We start from the raw sequence: 19,630 nt of genomic DNA on the forward strand, positions 1-19,630 counted from the left end.
GACAGTGTCAGAATCCAGGATTCGGTGAGGGCCAATTGATTCAGAGAGTTGTTCAGAAAGTAATTGTGCTGGAAAGGAAGCTTGTTACATACAGGCCGTGGATTCCAGAGGACACAATTGAAAGAAGGAGATGAGGGAGTGCAAGTAATATTAATAAGATTAGTATGGTTTCGATATGAGGTAGGGTAGGGGTTGAGGTTGGGGGATGGTGGACCAGGGTTGGGGGAGATGTCCCCCGAAATCAGTAGGAGTAGGAAGATAAAGAGCAAGTAGCTATTGGAATTGTAAGAAGTTTTTTTCTGCAATGTGTATGTGCAAGATGGGTTGAGGTTTTTCAGGAAGGTAAGTGTGATGAAAATACTGATATATATACTCTATATCGCAGGGGGGCTTATTTTAGATATACCACCTCTGCCACCAATATGTCACCAACTGAAGGGATTTATGTATATCCCGCTTTCCAGTTTGGAGCTTGCAGCTCTCCGGCGCCCCCCTTACCCTCAGGTCAGTCAGGGAACTGCACCTAGGATAAGTAATCGCCGGACGGGCCACCTGGATGTGTACTGGCTGTTAGGCAAGCTGCAGTGAGGGAAAACTACTCCCAGCCGCAGCCAGGGAATAAGCTTATAAAACCAGTTCCGTCACTGCCAGCTTTACCCAACAAGCCCAGAACACACTTCACTGCAACCAACTCCGATTTTTAATTAATCACAGGTCCGGAGCAAACCCAAATTAGTAGCGTAATTCACTTCAGAGGACGTGCAGATACGTTATAGAGCAAAGAGAAACGAAACTAGTAATTTTATATATTTTACTCCAAAAGGTAGGAAGTGTTTACAAAAGGGATAAGAGATATTACAAAGGGAGACAATTGAAAATATGTACAAGACAATTACAAAAATAGCAGGAATTAAAAGAGAAGCACTTACATTTGCTTAAGTCATTTCAGGCAGACCATTGGGTGCAGGGGATGGGTGATACATTACTGTGCATCACAGCCTCTCTGTATCTCAGCTTTCCCAAGCAAAAGACTGCTGCATTATGGGCTTACACAATCTTATATCCCCTGGTCGTGACATCACTGAAGGGGCTGAGTTATGGAAGCCCTCCTCTTTTTTTTTTTTTTTTTACCAATGCCTAATAGCTCATAAGTATCATATCTCAGGGAGGGTACCTCGGATAGCGATGAACAGAGTATCTTACTCTGCATGACCTTGGCGTTCATTTAAGTCCAAACTCGAGGTATTGGCATGAATCGGCTAAGTAGGAATCTGTTTCTTGGATTCTGCTGGCGCTGGAGTCTAGCAAACTACAGGGTGGGTAGCTATATCGAAGCACATCCCTAATATGTAACTTTCATACTTGTAACACCAACTGGGGTCAAGATATGCCCTAATAGTTAGATCTTGCATCAACTCCATCTTAGACACAGAGCACATGTTTCTACACAAAGAACTGACCTCTGCTAATTAACACATTCCTGAGGGAGGGGCAGGAGGGGTTTTGGATTACATGCAGGCAGAGGGAGAGAAAGCTGCAGCTGCGACAGGGGGTGGGGGAGAAGGAGGGGGGATCAAAAACACACAGCATATCTTGAACAGACGTAATGGATGTAGCAGAGCTCAGTGTGTGTGTGTGAGAATGGGAAGTTCTAGAAAGGTACTTTGAAGGTGAGCATTTACATAGTATTATTACAATAAGTGCATGGGAGCTGTACATGGGAGAGGAAAGTATAGAGGGGCTGATGTGTATGAGTCGTGATGGAGGGTGGATGGCAAGGGACCACAGGAGAAAATGAATAAAGCATATGGATAAAAGGAAGTACAAAGTGTGATTTACCTGACTCCTGCCCTGATTAACTGCCATGGAATAACTGCTTTTGCTTGATACTTAGCTAATGCGATGCTTTGCTAAATGCGTGCACCTCTTAGAATGTTTCTAAATTTATAGGCCCCAATACAGGGACAAGAGAGGGGGATTGTGGGAGCTGTTTGTTATACCCTTACCGATAACCCTTTATGGAATTGGCTACAGAGTGCGGGGTCATTCCATTTAGTATTGATGGACCACCTCCGAAACTTGGAACAAAACTCCAATGCCCCCTGGTCTCCCTGCTGAAGATGACATAGTGTACACTCATCCAGGGAGATGTGGTTGGGGTAATCATACATGTGACCCAGTGCCTGAAAAAATTCTTCACCGGAATGAGTTGAGAGTTGCCTTGAAGAGAAAATGTCCAGGCTTGAGTGTCTACCTGAAGGAGAGAAATTACGATCCCCACCCATTGTTCCAGAGGGGATCGTTCCTGAAAGCAACAAGCTTGCAGAGAACCTGTCAGGCAAAGCGATCTTGGACTCAACCAGGGGTTGTTTGGGAGTCGCAGTCCCCAAACCAGACTTGTGCCGGTGCTGCAAAACAAAGTGAAGATCTGTCACGTCTAGATTGAACAGTTGCCCAGCAAGAGCAGTAATTGGATCATGATTGATCAAAAAATAGTGTGGGCCAGTGTTACTGTCATGTATCTGTTGTCTCATAACCCAGGGCCATGGGCTTCTTCCATATCCCTAACAGGGCGCCCTAGCTATCCTTGTTCCCCAGGTTACTTCTGATGCTGAAGATGATGGGACCTTGTTCCTTGCTGATTTCCTGAATCAGCCCTTATCTGTCCCCTCCCCCTGGGAAGTAGGGAGGAATATTGTATGTAAATACACAAGCCAGACAAGAAAGAACATACCGGGATAAATAAAAATATCAATCATGCAAAATGTGCACTCTCAGACATCAGAGGGAAACACTGGAGTGATAAGGAAGGTAAACAAAATAGGAGAGTATAGGGACTATGCAACAGTCATAGAACAATTCTCCAGAATGCCTCTGCCAACACCGACTTCTCCATTCCTCACTAGGCAGCACAAGACTTAACACTAGCAATGTAGATTGACAAAGGCAGGGATATATAGGAGAGGGGGGTGGTCAGTACTGAACAGCTGAGACCATCCAAGCTGGAAGCCTCAGAGACTCCAGGCTAAACAAATTAACCCCTGTACTGCTAACAGAAACCTGCACCATTTAATATGAAGGTGAACTGCTTCTGATCAGTGCAGGGGTACATGAAATCAGACACTGCAGTCTTCTGGCCCCTCTCTGTTGCGGTAAACCCATGACAATAGATACCTCTATTTTGCAAGTGATGGAGAATGTATACCTATATACTGCTAGTGATGAATGATTTATACCTGTTTAATGCTAGTGATGGGAATGTATACCTGTATACAGCTAATAATTGGGGATATATACCTGTGTACTGCTAGTGATGGAGGATGTATACCTGTATACTCCTAGTGGTGGAGAATGTATACTGCTAGTGATGGAGGATATATACCTGAATACTCCTAATAATGGGAAATATATTCCTGCATACAGCTAATAATGGGGGATATATACCTGTATACTGCTAATAATTGGGGATGTATACAGTTGTGCTCAAAAGTTTACATACCCCGGCAGAATTTTTGCTTTCTTGGCCTTTTTTCAGAGAATATGAATGATAACAGCAAAACTTTTTCTCCACTCATGGTTAGTGGTTGGGTTAAGCCTTTTATTGTCACACTACTGTGTTTTCTCTTTTTAAATCATAATGACAACCCAAAACATCCAAATGACCCTGATCAAAAGTTCACATACCCTGGTGATTCTGGCCTGATAACATGCACAGAAGTCGACACAATTGGGCTTGAATGGCTACTAAAACTAACATTGTCACCTGTGACAATTGCCAGGACAATTGTTAGGGATGCAAAGAAAAACCGACAACATCAGCTGAAATACTGGACTCTCTACATTGATTATGTAGCCACTGAAACAGACTAAGGGACTTTTTTAAACGCTTAGGAAGCCTTTGCAGGTGTTTTTTTGTTAATTATTCTAATTTACTGAGATGATGACTTTTGGGTTTTCATTGGCTGTATATCATAATCATCAGCATTAGCAGAAATTAACACTTGAAATATATCACTCTGTTTGTAATGACTCTATATAAGATGTGAGTTTCACTTTTTGTATTGAAGACATGAAATAAATTAACTTTTTGATGATATCATAATTTTGTGAGAAGCACCTGTACCTGTTTACTACTAATAATTGGTGATGTATACCTGTATACTGCTAGTGATGGGGATGTATACTTGTATACTGCTAATAATAAACAATGCGTACCTGTATACTGCAAGTAATGAAGGATATATACCTGTATACTGATAATAAAGTATTTATACCTGTATACTGCTAATAATGGGGCATATATCCCTGTATAACTCTAATAATAATAAAGGATATAAACGTGTATACTGTTAGTAATGTAGGATGTACAGTAGCATGTAAAAGTTTGAACACCACTGGTCAAAATTACTGTTATCGTGCTCTTCTATTACAGGCGGGAGGCGCGATGTCTCACCGGAAGTTCTCCGCTCCCAGGCACGGGTCCCTGGGCTTCCCACCACACGAGACATTGTGGCAAGTTAAAGAGCTTCCCCAAGGATGACTTGAGAAAACCCATCCACTTGACGGCTTTCTTGGGCTACAAGGCCGGCATGACCCTCATTGTGCAGGAGGTAGACAGACCTGGCTCCAAGGTGAACAAGAAAGAAGTTGTGGAGGCAGTGACTATTGTGGAGACTCCCCCTATGGTCATTGTTGGAATTGTGGGGTACGTCCAGACCACGTGGTCTTCGCAGCATTAAGACCATTTTTGCTGAGCACATCAGTGATGCATGCAAGAGGCGCTTCTACAAGAACTGGTATAAATCCAAGAAAAAGGCCTTCACCAAGTACTGCAAGAAGTGGCAAGATGAAGAAATCAAGAAGCAACTGGAGAAAGACTTTGCAAGTATGAAGAAATACTGTCAGGTCATCTGAGTCATTGCCCATACACAGATGCGTCTGCTGCCCCTGCGTCAGAAGAAGACTCATCTCATGGAGATCCAGGTGAACGGAGGGACTATTGCAGAGAAGGTGGACTGGGGTCGTGAGAAGCTGGAGCAGCAGGTGGCAGTGTCTGGCGTTTTTGGTCAGGATGAAATGAATGATGTCATTGGAGTCACTAAGGGAAAAGGCTACAAAGGTGTAACTAGCTGTTGACATACAAAGAAGCTGCCACGTAAGACTCATAGAGGTCTGTGAAAGGTTGCTTGTGTTGGAGCTTGGCATCCTGTCCGTGTTGCCTAATCTGTGGCTCGTGCTGGCCAGAAAGGTTATCGCCACCATACGGAGATCAACAAGAAGATCTACAAGATTGGGCAAGGCTACCATTCAAAAATGATAAACTTGTGAAGAGCAATGCCTTAACAGACTAATTTGTCAGACAAGAGTATCAACCCATTGGGCGGCTTTGTTCATTATGGAGAAGTGAAGAATGTCTTCATCTTGCTGAAGGGCTGTGTTGTTGGGACCAAGAAACGAGTCCTTACCCTGTGCAAATCCCTCCTGGTGCAGACCAGCCGTCGTACATTGAAGAAGATGGAACTCAAGTTTATTGACACAACTTCCAAATTTGGACATGGCCATTTCCAGACAGCAGAAGAAAAGAAGGCTTTCATAGGTCCACTCAAGAAAGACCGCTTGGCAAAGCAGGAAGCATAAGTCTGAACTTACATTGTGCCAGCTACCACCTGGGCCACATTGCTGTATTGATGGATTTCTTATTAAATGCTAGAAAAAAAAAAAAATTACTGTTATTGTGAACAGTTAAGCACGTTGAAGATGAAATGATCTCTAAAAGGCCTAAAGTTAAAGATGACACATTTGCTTTGTATTTTAAGGAAAGAAATATAAATATATAGTCATTTTTTACATTTTAAAAAGAAAAATGGTCCGATGCAAAAGTTTGGGCACCCTTGGAGATTGAGTGCTTATATAACGTTGACCAAGGTTTCAGACCTTAATTAGCCTGTTAGGGTTGTGGCTTGTTCACTATCATTGTTAGGAAAGGCCAGGTGATGCAAATTTCCCAGCTTTATAAAAACCCAGTCTCCTCTAACCTTGTGCCAAAAAACAGCAGCCATTGGTTCTTCTAAGCAGCTGCCTAGCACTGTGAAAATGAAAATGTTGGAGGCCCACAAAGCATGAGAAGGCTATAAGAAGATAGCAAGTTTCAAGTTGCCCTTTCTTCAGTTCGAAATTAAATTAAGAAATGGCAGTTAACTGGAACAGGTGTCTTATAGACACCTCGCCATTATTAATCCTTGAGCTTGATGTCACCAGACAATACACAGGTGACATCAACCCCACAAATATGAACTCTACTTGCCACCGCTAGAGGGCAAGTGGAAAGAGCTGGGCAACGAGCCAGAATTGGCACATATAATAGAGGTGCCATTTCTGGGCAGCTGCAGGCTGCTATTTCTAGGCTGGGGGGGCTATATCAATAACCCTTACCATCCTGAGAATACCAGCCCCCAGCTGTCTGCTTTAGCAAGGCTAGTTGTGAAAGATAAAGGAGACCCCATGCCATTTTTTTTAAATGATTTATTTTAATTGCTTAAAAAAACAGCATGGGGACCCTTTTAATCTTGATAACAAGCCTTGCTGACAGCTGAGGGTTGCAGCCCCAGCTGTGAGTTTTTCCTGGCTGGTTATAAAAAATACAGGGGATCCCAAGACAGATTTTTTATTTATTTATAGCGCAGGCAGCAAGTGATGAATACTCTCATCAGCCGCTCCTGCTGTTGTTAGCGGCAGCAGGTGTAGGCTGATGGGAGTAATAGTAACATCAGCCACTGCCTGCTCTCATTGGTATCACTTAAATATAGCTCTCATCATTCTCCTCTGCTTGCGCTAATTGCTGGCAGAGCAGGGGAGAATGATGAGAGCAGTCTTCAGCACCAGGTGCCGGGGAACAGCGCTTACTGTACCACTGCTTCTCAGATGTCGGGACATGTCAGACGCTTATCTCAGTATGTCATCTGTGTAAACAGGTGTGGGAAGTTTTGCGGCCCATGCTGCTGGTAAATAACATATGTCTATGTGTGAGTCACACAGACACGCAGTCCGTTGAAACACACTGACATGTGCACAGCAACATGCAACATAGATTTAATTGTGTCTGCGTGTGTAAGTGTCTCTGGTATGTGTGAAAACAGTCACAACACATACTGGACACACTGACGTCTGAAAGAGCCCTAAGGTTATAGGATTGAAATCCCTTTTCTCCAAAATTAGTTCACAGATTTTTTTATAATTAGCCTGTGAAAACAAAATATTGTTTTTTTTAAATATGTTGATTTAGCTCAAAAATGTTAATTTCTGCAAGACGTGATAAGAAAGATATGTACTAAAGTTTATTGCTCAATATCGCCAGAGTAAAGCCTTACCCTATATGTGGTTGTACCCTAGTGTATGGGCCCAAGGCAAGACTCAGAAGGGAAGGAGCGCAGATTTTCCTGGAATTATTATTATTTATTATTATAGTGCCATTTATTCCATGGCGCTTTACATGTGAGGGGTTATACATAATAAATACAAGTACAGTAATCTTAATACATGTCACGACTGGTACAGGATGAGAGGACCCTGCCCGCGAGGGCTCACGATCTACAAGGGATGGATGAGGATACAGTAGGCGAAGTTAGAGCTGGTCGTGCAGCAGTTTGGTGGATCAGTGGTTACTGCAGGTTGTAGGTTTGTCAGAAGAGGTAGGGCTTCAGGTTCTTTTTGAAGGTTTCCATGGTAGGCGAGAGTCTGATATGTTCTGGTAGAGAGTTCCAGAGTAGGGGGGATGCGCGGGAGAAATCTTGTATGCGATTGTGGGAAGAGGAGATAAGAGGGGAGTAGAGAAGGAGATCTTGTGAGGATCGGAGGTTGCGTGCAGGTAAGTACCAGGAGAAAAGGTCACAGATGTGTACGGAGGACTCAGGTTGTGGATGGCTTTGTATGTCATGGTTAGGGTTTTGAACTGGTGTCTTTGGGTAATGGGGAGCCAGTGCAGGGATTGACAGAGGGGAGAAGCTGGGGAATAGCAGGGGGATAGGTGGATTAGTCGGGTAGCAGAGTTTAGAATAGATTGGAGGGCTGTGAGAGTGTTAGACGGGAGGCCACAGAACAGGAGGTTGCAGTAGTCAAGGCAGGAGATGATGAGGGCATGGACTAGAGTTTTTGCATATTCTTGGTTGAGGAATGTACGGATCCGTGAAATATTTTTGAGTTGAAGTTGGCAGGAATTGGAAAGGGCTTGGATATGTGGTTTGAAAGAGAGATCAGTGTCAAGTATAACCCTGAGGCAGCGAGCTTGAGGGACTGTAGAGAGTGGGCAGCCGTTTACTTTAATGGATAGGTCTGTTGGGGTCGCGTGAGATGGAGGAAAGATGATGAATTCTGTTTTCTCCATATTAAGTTTTAGAAATCTAGCGCAGAAGAAGTATGAAATAGCAGACAGATATTGAAGGATTCTGGTTAGTAGGGAGGTGATATCTGTTCCAGAGATGTAGATCTGTGTGTCATCAGCATAGAGGCGATACTGAATGCTGTGAGATTCTATGAGCTGTCCGAGGCCGGAGGTGTAAATGGAGAAGAGCAGCGGCCCTAGGACTGAACCTTTCGGGACTCCAATGGATAGGGGGCGCGGTGAGGAGGTGGTGTGCGAGTGGGAGACGCTGAATGTCTGGTCTGTTAGGTATGACGTGATCCATGACAGGGCCAAGTCTGTGATACCAAGAGATAAGAGGGTCTGTAGTAATAGGGAATGGTCCACTGTGTCAAAGGCAGAGGACAGGTCCAGGAGGAGGGCAGAGTAGTATCGCTTGGCCTTGGCAGTTAATAGGTCATTGGTGACCTTAGGGCAGTTTCAGTGGAGTGGTGCGGCTGGAAGCCAGATTGTAATTGTGGTCAAAGAGGGAGCAAGAAGAGAGGTGGACAGTTCAAGATGGATGTGTTTTTCCAGTAGTTTTGAGGCATAGGGGAGAAGTGATATAGGGCAATAGCTTGATAGAGAGGATGGGTCAAGAAAGGGTTTTTTTGAGGATAGGTGTGATTGAGGCATGTTTAAAGCTTGAGGGGAAAATAGTTGTTAGTGATAGGTTGAAGAGATGTGTTAGGGTTGGGATGAAGACTGGTGAGGTTTGGGATGAAGTGGTATGGGATCGGGTCAAGTGCACAGGTGGTGAGATGTGATCTTGAGAGTAGAGTGGAGAGTAGATTTTCTGTAATGGTGGAGAAGTTGGATTTGGAGAAGGAGGGCTGGGCAGTTAGGAGGAAGGGCTCTGGGGGTTGTCGACCAAAACTGTCTCTGATGTTACAAATCTTCTGCTTGAAAATAGAGGCAAAGTTTTCAGCTGAGATAAGTGGGGAGGGAGGAGGTGCTGGGGGACGGAGGAGAGAATTGAAGGTGTTGAATAATTGTTTAGGGTTGTGAGACGGAGGATATGAGAATGAAAAGTAGGTTTGTTTTTCTGCAGCGAATGTGGCCTTGAAAGTAGTGAGGGACTGTTTGAATGTGATGAAGTCGTCACTGGAGTGGGATCTTTTCCATCTCCGCTCAGCAGCCCTGGAAGCTCGTCTCAGTTCTTTGGTAAGGCTGGTGTGCCACGACTGTCTATTGATTTTGCGAGCTTAGGTATGTATGAGAGGGGCAACTGATTCCAAAGCTACAGCTATTGTGGTGTTATATAGAGCGGCAGCGGCATCCGCAGTGCGTAGGGAACTTATGTCTATAAGAGGGAGGAGGGATTCAGACAGTGAGTGTAGATCGAGGTGTTTAAGATTTCTTCGAGGGTGTGCAAGTTTGTAGGGTGGGGATTGTGGACCTGGAGAGGATAGGGAAGAGTCATCTTGTCCGGCAAGAAAAGAGCCGCCATACAGCTCCATCATCAGAAAAATAAAAAAGTTATAGCCCTCAGAATAAACCGATGCAAAAATAAAAGTGCCAAAACATAAAAAAATTATATAAATGAGGTATTGCTGTAATCGTACTGACCCGACGCGGAACAGTATAAACGCCCCCCCCCAAAAAAAAATAGAAATTCATGAATTGCTGTTTTTTGTTAATTCTGCCTCCCAAAAATCGCAATAAAAAGCGATCACAAAAAATGTCATGTGCCCAAAAATGGTACCAATAAAAACATCAACTTGTCCCGCAAAAAACAAGCCCTCACCTGACTCTGTGGGCCAAAATATGGAAAAATTATAGCTCTCAAAATGTGGTGATGCAAAAACTATTCTTGCAATAAAAAGCGTCTTTTAGCATGTGACAGCTGCCAAAAATAAAAACCCGCTATAAGGCCTCTTTCACACATCCTGATATTTCCGGTACCGGAGATGGCAGTGGCCGTGTGTGTAATCCTTGTGGCACACGTGTGGCATGTGTGTGCCGTATCAGTACTTCAAGGACGGGCGCCAGGAAAGAAGCGTTGCAGTAAGCGTTGTTCCCTGGCACCGGGTGCTGAACATGGCTCTCATCATTCTCCGCTGCTCTGCTGGCGAATGGCACAAGCAGCCGAGAATGATGACTGTTACATTTAACCCCTTAACAACAGCCGATACTCCTTTTAATGGCGGCAGTTAAGGGTACTTAAACCCACAGCACCACTTTTTAACGGCGCTGAGGTTTAAGGTTATAGCGCCACCCAGCGTCAGAATTTCTCCGGGGTCTTGGTTGACAGGGGTAGCCGAGACCCCAGAGAACAGGATTCAGGTTGGTTTTTACCGACCACGGAGTTGCAATCACTGTTATTAAGAAAATAACAGCGACCGCAAAGAAAGGTTAGATTTTCCATTTAAATTCTCCTCTGATGTGATCACACATCAGAGGAGAGAGAAATAGGGTACCCCGATCACCCCCCCCTGGTAGCTCCATTGTCCCTGCAGGCCCCCATGAATTCCTCCGGGCTGCCAGCTTCTTCTAGGAGGAAATGGCGGGCGCAAGCGCAGTGCGACAGCCGAGATCTGCCGGCCGCTACCCTGCAACAATAGACTTTTTCCTATTGGTTCATTTTGATCACTGTGATAGACCCTGCACTTAGCTGTTTATTTTATTAGGTTTGCTCAATAAAATTACAGACCTCAACATTGAAATTGCAACACCAAGAAGGAAAAGTTGTGGATATATGGAAATTACAGGACCGATAATAATAATCTACAGAGTAAGAAAAAATGGACACAAATTTTCGAAACATCATGATTTTATTCAGGATGGGCGTCACATGCAGAAATGCACACACATGTCCTGACAGGCTATCAATGAGGTTAATATTGATTGTCTGAGAAATGTTCTACCACACTGAATGCACTTTGGTACTTATGATAATGTTTTGAAGGTTTCTGCTGTTCTGTTATCTTTGGAGCTATGCAAATGTGAGACAACAAACTATTCTCCTAAAATGGTTCTCCTTCCCTTATGAGCTTTGCCATGTGCAAAAACATTGATATAGATCCAGATATATGGCATTACCTTACCCGAGGGAAATTGATTTAAAAAAAAAAAAAAAAAAAATTGGTACTTTCTCCTTTTACTCCTTTTGAAAATGAAAAAAAAGTGGCTAAAACGTTATTTTAGTGGAGAAAAAATTTTGAATTTTTCATTTATTAATTTGCATTAGTTCATGTGAAAGGTTATCAAACTTAAGAGCAAAAAAACGGATCAACAGGCTGAATATCAATGAAAATTTGTTCTTTATTTCATTCCGTTAAGAAAAAAAATTGTCCAGACAGATTAAAAATAGTCCAACATTCTGCCGCGTTTCTGGACGTAGCCCTTAGTCGTAGAATATGGCCGTATAGCAACAACGGAAGTTATGTATAGAGGTACAACCTCCTGCGACATCACAATATAATTAACACATAGAAATAACTTTTTTACTTATATTATGTAAATCATACATCATTACATAGAATCATAGAATCGTAGAGTTGGAAGGGACCTCCTGGGCCATCTGGTCCAACCCCCTGCTCAAAGCAGGATTCGCTAAATCATCCCAGACAGATGTCTGTCCAGCCTCTGTTTGAAGACTTCTATTGAAGGAGAACTCACCACCTCTCGTGGCAGCCTGTTCCACTCATTGATCACTCTGTCAAGAAGTTTTTTCTAATATCTAATCTGTGTCTCCTCCCATTCAGTTTCATCCCATTGCTTCTAGTCTTTCCTTGTGCAAATGAGAATAAAGATGATCCTTCTGCAATGTGACAGCCCTTGAGATATTTGTAGACAGCTACTAAGTCTCCTCTCAGTCTTCTCTTCTGCAAGCTAAACATTCCCAAATCCTGTAATCTTCCCTCATAAGACAAGGTTTGCAGACCGGTCACCATTCTGGTCGCTCTTTTCTGAACTTGCTCCAGTTTGCTGATGTCTTTTTTAAAATGTGGCGCCTAAAACTGGACACAGTATTCCAGATGAGATCTAACCAAAGAGGAGTAGAGGGCAATAATGACTTCATGTGATTTAGACTGTATGCTTCTGTTAATACATCCTAGAATTGCATTTGCCTTTTTTGCTGTTGCATCACACTGTTGACTCATATTTAGTCTGTGATCTATTAGTATACCCAAGTATTTTTCACATGTGCTGTTGCTTAGCCCTATTCCTCAGAATTCTGTATATGCTTTTTTCATTTTTATTGCCCAGATGTAGTACTTTGCATTTTGCCCTGTTAAAAACCATTCTGTTAGTTGCTGCCCACTGCTCCAGTTTATTTATATCTTTTTGAATCCTCTCTCTCTGTACTCTAGTATTAGCTATCCCTCCTAGCTTTGTGTCATCAGCAAATTTAATCAGTTTACCCTCAATTCCTTCATCTAAATTGTTGATAAAGATGTTGAACAGGACAGAGGCCTGTGGTACCCCACTTGAGACATTCTTCCAAATGGATTTGCAGCCATTTACCACCACTCTTTGGGTCCGATCACTAAGCCAGTTATGAATCCACCTAACAGTTGCCTTGTCCATTCCATACTTAGTCATTTTTTCAATAAGGATTGTGTGAGATACTTTGTCAAATGCTTTGCTAAAGTCAAGATATACTATATCTACAGCATTTCCCTGATCCTCCCAATCAAAGATTCTGTCAGAGGGAAATTAAGTTAGTCTGACATGACTTATCAGTTACAAACCCATGTTGACTCTGTTTAATCACTTCATTCTTATCCAGGTACTTACAAACATGTTGTTTAATAACTTGTTCAAAGATCTTTCCTGGTATAGAAGTCAGACTCACCGGCCTATAGTTACTTGGGTCCACCTTCTTCCCCTTTTTGAAGATAGGAACAACACTTGCTCTTCTCCAGTCTTCTGGGACTTCTCCTGTTCTCCAAGAATTTTCAAAGATTATGGAGAGGGGTTCAAAAATTTCTTCTGCTATCTCCTTCAGTACTCTAAGGTGTAATTCATCTGGACCTGGAGACTTGAATTCATTTAGGTTAGCTAAGTGTTTCCTCACTATCTTTCTGTTTATAGATATCCTGGATTCTTCTATTCCCTTAATAGGACAGTGAAGAACAGTTGATGTTACATTTCCTTTCTGAGAGAAAACAGATGCAAAATAGGAATTTAAAAGTTCGGCCTTCTCAACATCCTGTCTTACAATTTCATCATTTTCATCCTGTAAAAATCCTATAGCATCTTCTTTTACTTTTGACATATCCCCAAAATCCTTTATTATTCCTTTTGACGTCTCTTGCAAGCCTCAATTCATTGTCAGCTTTAGTAATCTGATTTGAGCCCTGCAAGTTCTGCAGACAACATTATATTCTTCTTTAGATATGCCTCCTTCTTTCCATTTTATAAACATTTCTTTCTTTCTTTTTAGCATGTGCTTACAACTGATTACCTTTTGATTAAGCAAATGCGAAACTCACGTCAGGGTGTGGAGACACGGTCCCTAGGCATCCTGTTACTATCGTCACGGGTAAGCACTAACATTATTTTGGGGCACTCAGCTGTTTCCTCTGTTGATATAATGCAGATTTGCAGCGTTTTCTCATAGTATGTCAATTCTTTTTGCGAATCTGCAGTGTTTCTGCACCCATTGACTTCCATTGAGTCAGGCACATCCGCAGCAAAACCGCAGGTGTAAAAAAGATCTGCGGATTTGCTGCGGATGTGGGTGCGAGAAGCGCTGCAGATCGGGAGGAGGAAGGGAGTGTGGGTGGAGATTGTGTGCATGTCTGTTTGCGTGTGTGTGTGTGGGGGGGTCCCTGTAGGTGTGCGGGTCTGTGCAAGCAGCCATTGTCTGATGGGACTACTGCTCCCATCCAGCTATGAATGCTCACAGTGATAGCATTGCCAATGATGGGACAGCAGTCCCATCAGACAATGCATGTGTTCAGTAGTAAAAAAAGAAAAAAAAAACATACAGAACATACAGTACATACATATACACATACATTAGACAGTACATATCACCTAGTCCCCGAAGCCCTCTATCTCCTGTAATAAAAATAATAAACCAACCTATACATATACCTTTCCACCGTAAACCAGTTAATAATGAGTGTCCCACGACGATCTCCCGTGTTGAACACTGACATCGGGTGATGTCAGTGCTCTACAGGGGCTCCCGCGATGAAGTGACAGTCAGAGGTAATCCTACGCAATGTATCCCTCCGCCGTTGCCGGGAGAAAGGTCGCCTGAGTTCATTCTCTCACCGGCAGCGCTATGTGAGAAAATTCCCACGCAGCATTTGCCGTAAGGTGAGAGCCTGAACTCAGGTACCCTCTTCAATGATGCACTGCAGGAGCCGTTATCTCCTGTCAGTGCATCATGGGAGGCCCTGGAGAGCAGTGACATCGCCCGATATCACTGCTCTGTAGGGGATATCGTCCGATATCACTGCTCTGTAGGGGATATCGTCATGGGACATTCGTTATTAATTGGATTATGTCGGAACAGGGAGTCTATTGCTTTATTACTTTTTATTTATTGCAGGTGATCGAGGGTGTCGGAGAATTAGGTGTGGTTGTAAGTATGGTGAAATTAAGAATATTAAAATACTTTTTATGGCTGTGTGTGTCTTCAACTCCTTCACTACTATAGGATTAATAATGGATAGGCGTCTTATTGACGCCTCTCCATTACTAACTGGGCTTGATGTCACCTTATAATACAAAGGTGACATTAACCCCTTATTACTCCATATGCCACCGCTACACGGCAGTGGGAAGAGAGAGGCTAAGAGCCGGAATTGGCACATCTTACAGATGCGCCATTTCTGGGGTGGCTGAGGGCTGGTGTTTGTAGCCAGGGGGGCCAATATCCATGGTCCCATCCTAGGCTATGAATATCAGCCCGCAGCTGTATGCATAGCCTTTTCTGGCTAATAATTATAGGGGGACCCCATGTCATTTTCTTTGGGGCCCCCGTATTTTAATAGCCAGTAAAGGCTATGCGAACAGCTGCGGGCTGATATTTATAGCTTGGGAAGATGCATGGGTATTACTCCCTTTCCAGGCTATAAAAATCGGCCCCCAGTTGCTGGCTTTCCCTCTCTGGACTGGAAAATTGAGCGGGAGTCCACACAATTTTTTTTCACTTTTTAATATATTCCACACTGCTGGTGGGTGTAATGGTTGATCCAGGCACACAAATAGGTTTGCGGTTTTTTACTTTGCTTACGTGTTTTGAAGTATACAAATTTCTTCTTCAGGACAAAACAACATATGCAAGCAACATGATACAGACACATTTATAGGGTTCAAGTTTCAAATCATGGTACCAAGAAGACACATGATGTGTCAAAGTTCATCAAGTACCAGTAACGGAAAACAAATGGTTAATCAAATAAAAAGGAGCCAAAACAAATTAAATATGAAACTACATAACAAATAAAAAGCTTATCAAATTGATGATCAATTTGTTAAGTGTCCTTATAATAATATATTTGTTTAAAATATATATTTAAAATATAAGTGTGTCAAGAGGGTTTGAACTTATGATGTGATCATGGCTCGATGCTAAATCACAGCGTACCCTTTCACTAAGTCCCTACCAATTTTTTAGCATAAAAATTTGGGTGTCCTTGGTTACTAAGCTCCAAAAGGTGTATTATAAAAAAGACTTTATTCCAATATCTGGGTATATTTGTGTTTTTTGCATGTGAGAAAAAACAGACCATCTTTCAGCAGTGTATTGGGTCCAATTTTCTTCCTTTTCTGTTTTGTGTGTCCATTTTTACTACTGGCTTTTCTCATATGCAAAAGAATAACAAAAAAATTAAAAGCTTCTCCTAACCATCAACTTACCGTAAATAGTAAAAGAACAGACAGCACATACAGTAGATGGTATCTGTGTGCTCCCCTTTTTTCTATTTTCATGAACCCATTGACTTACATTGGCATCTTTGATCCACGAGTCAGATAAAGGAAGGTCATGTCTCAGGTTTGATTTTTTTTTTGTTGTTGTGAAAACATGGTTGTCAGAAAAGTGTGGACAGGTGCATAACCGTATATACTAAAAAGGTTCAGGGTGTGTGCACACGTAAGCGTTTTTTTCGCGTTTTTACAGGCAAAAAACGCTTAAAAAACACTTACCAGGAGCATCCCATTCATTTTAATGAATTCTGCACTTTTTGTGCATATTGATGCATTTTTTTTTCCGTGAAAAAACCGCATCGCGGTAAAAAACACAGCATGCTCATTAATTTCGCAGAAAAATCCGCATTTCTAACTATTTTCTATGAGACTGGTGATGCTCCGGAAAAAAACGCATAAAAAACGTGCAAAAATCTCACGGAAAAAAAAAAACACGCGTTTTCTAGGAAGGAGTCCGGTTTTCAGTCAGGAATTTTCTGCATACGTGGGTACATAGCCTAAATGTTCCATCCATGAAAACATGGAGAGAACACGTTAAAAATGGACACCTGAATGTGCCTTAACACCTGCCATTTAGCACACACCATGGAGAGGTTTTTAGGCTAAGCATCCTAAAGATATTTAACTGATGAAAAATGTATAAATCTGCAGGCAGACAAACGGACCAACTCATCAAGACTGACATAGTGCCCGTCTTGGTGTTTAATTCATTAAGAGAATTTTGTCGGCATGCACCTTGTGCACAGTGCCAGGAAATTTTGCTCCAGTCAAGAACTAGAGCAGAATTTCGGGCGTAAAAAACACTGTCACTTTTCATGAATCGATTGGGCGCCCGGTTCCTTCTCAGCTCCGCCCATTTCAGCGGATCTAATCAAAGAGGAGTGAAAAAGTCCAGAAGTTGCAAGGTTTATTTATAAACCTCTGTGTTGCCCACACAAGTGTGACTTTTCAAAGCTTTTATACCACCGTTTGTAGAGTAAAAGCTTTGCTGAATTGGCACCAAAGAGTTCTGTAAAATTTAAATTTACAAAACTGATATCCTATGTAAATTTGTAAAACGATTACTATGGTTGTTTAGTAAGATATATGTAAACATCCCATAAGATACACTGAGACTGCTATATATATATATATATATATATATATATACAGTCATATAAAGTTTGGGCACCCCTATTAATGTTAACCTTTTTTCTTTATACCAGTTTTGTTTTTTGCAACAGCTATTTCAGCTTCATATATCTAATAACTGATGGACTCGGTTATATTTCTGGATTCAAATGAGGTTTATTGTACTAACAGAAAATGTGCAATCTGCATTTAATCAAAATTTGACCGGTGCAAAAGTATGGGCACTCTTATCATTTTCTTGATTTGAACACTCCTAACTACTTTTTACTGACTTCCTGAAGCACTAAATTGGTTTTGTAACCTCATTGAGCTTTGAACTTCATAGCCAGGTGTATCAAATCATGAGAAAAGGTATTTAAGGTGGCCACTTGCAAGTAGTTCTCCTATTTGATTCTTCTATGAAGAGTGGCATCATGGGCTCCTCAAAACAACTCTCAAATGATCTGAAAACAAAGATTATTCAATATAGCTTTTCAGGGGAAGGATACAAAAAGTTGTCTCAGAGATTTAACCTGTCAGTTTCCACTGTGAGGAACATAGTAAGGAAATGGACGAACACAGGTACAGTTCTTGTTAAGCCCAGAAGTGGCAGGCCAAGAACAATTTCAGAATGGCAGAGAAGGAGAATGGTGAGAACAGTCAAGGACAATCCACAGACCACCTCCAAAGACCTGCAGCATCATCTTGCTGCAGATGGTGTCACTGTGCATCGGTCAACAATACAGCGCACTTTGCACAAGGAGAAGCTATATGGGAGAGTGATGCGAAAGAAGCCATTTCTGCAAGCACGCCACAAACAGAGACGCCTGAGGTATGCAAAAGCACATTTGGACAAGCCAGTTACATTTTGGAAGAAGGTCCTGTGGACTGATGAAACAAAGATTGAGTTGTTTGGTCATACAAAAAGGCGTTATGCATGGAGGCTAACAAGCACAGCATTCCAAGAAAAACACTTGCTACCCACAGTAAAATTTGGTGGAGGTTCCATCATGCTTTGGGGCTGTGTGGCCAATGCCGGCATCGGGAATCTTGTTAAAGTTGAGGGTCGCATGGATTCAACTCAGTATCAGCAGATTCTCGACAATAATGTGCAAGAATCAGTGACGAAGTTGAAGTTACGCAGGGGATGGATATTTCAGCAAGACAATGATCCAAAACACCGCTCCAAATCTACTCAGGCATTCATGCAGAGGAACAATTACAATGTTCTGGAATGGCCATCCCAGTCCCCAGACCTGAATATCATTGTCCATGCTCGGCGACAATCAAACTTAACTGAACTGGAATTGTTTTGTAAACAGGAATGGTCACAAATACCTTCATCCAGGATCCAGGAACTCATTAATAGCTACAGGAAGCGACTAGAGGCTGTTATTTTTGCAAAAGGAGGATCTACGAAATATTAATGTCACTTTTATGTTGAGGTGCCCATACTTTTGCACCGGTCAAATTTTGTTAAAATGCAGATTGCACATTTTCTGTTAGTACAATAAACCTCATTTGAATCCAGAAATATAACTGAGTCCATCAGTTATTAGATATATGAAACTGAAATAGCTGTTGCAAAAACAAAAATTTTTATAAAGAAAAAAGGTTAACATTAATAGGGGTGCCCAAACTTTAACATATGACTGTGTATATATATATATATATACACATGTAGGAGACACAGAGCCTACTGTATATATATATATCACATAGGAGACGCTGAGGCTGGTGTAATACATATAATTTTCACAGGAAATTTATTAAATAATCTGGCTAGGAGGATGTTGTCAAGACAACAATATGGTATCCTTACAATAATATTTTTGGATATCGTGAGAAGTAAACTCCCAATTAAATAATAGCATCATTTGCAGAAACTGGAGTACCAGCTTCCAAATATAAAGATAAAATGTCAATTTTTTTTAATGTAACAAGAATGTGACAAAACATACACAATGCTAAAGGAGGTGACCAAAAGAAGTTCCAAAACAATCCCCAAGGTCTAGTAGGCAAACATCAAGAATAGCATAGTTATGTAGTGGCATAAAACAATAAGGGTACCTTAGGGTACACTTAGCGATGCACCAGCGATCCCGACAATGATACGACCTGGTAAGGATCGCTGGTGCGTCGCTAAATGGTCTCTAGTGAGCTGTGAAACAGACAGATTGTCACAGTCCAATTCTTGGATCTGTGTCAGATTCTGGATTCCCTAATTTAAAC

At 42.0% G+C, this 19,630-nt stretch overlaps 1 pseudogene; it reads left to right on the forward strand.

Moving 5' to 3' along the window:
* The first annotated feature begins 4,437 nt into the window (after window positions 1-4,437).
* Window positions 4,438-5,652, forward strand: LOC141052543 (large ribosomal subunit protein uL3-like; annotated as a pseudogene).
* The last annotated feature ends 13,978 nt before the right edge of the window (window positions 5,653-19,630 follow it).

The sequence above is a fragment of the Dendrobates tinctorius genome, unplaced genomic scaffold, assembly GCF_039654945.1.
Source record: "Dendrobates tinctorius isolate UK_male_01 unplaced genomic scaffold, ASM3965494v1 ptg000161l, whole genome shotgun sequence".
NCBI classification, from domain to species: Eukaryota; Metazoa; Chordata; class Amphibia; order Anura; family Dendrobatidae; genus Dendrobates; species Dendrobates tinctorius.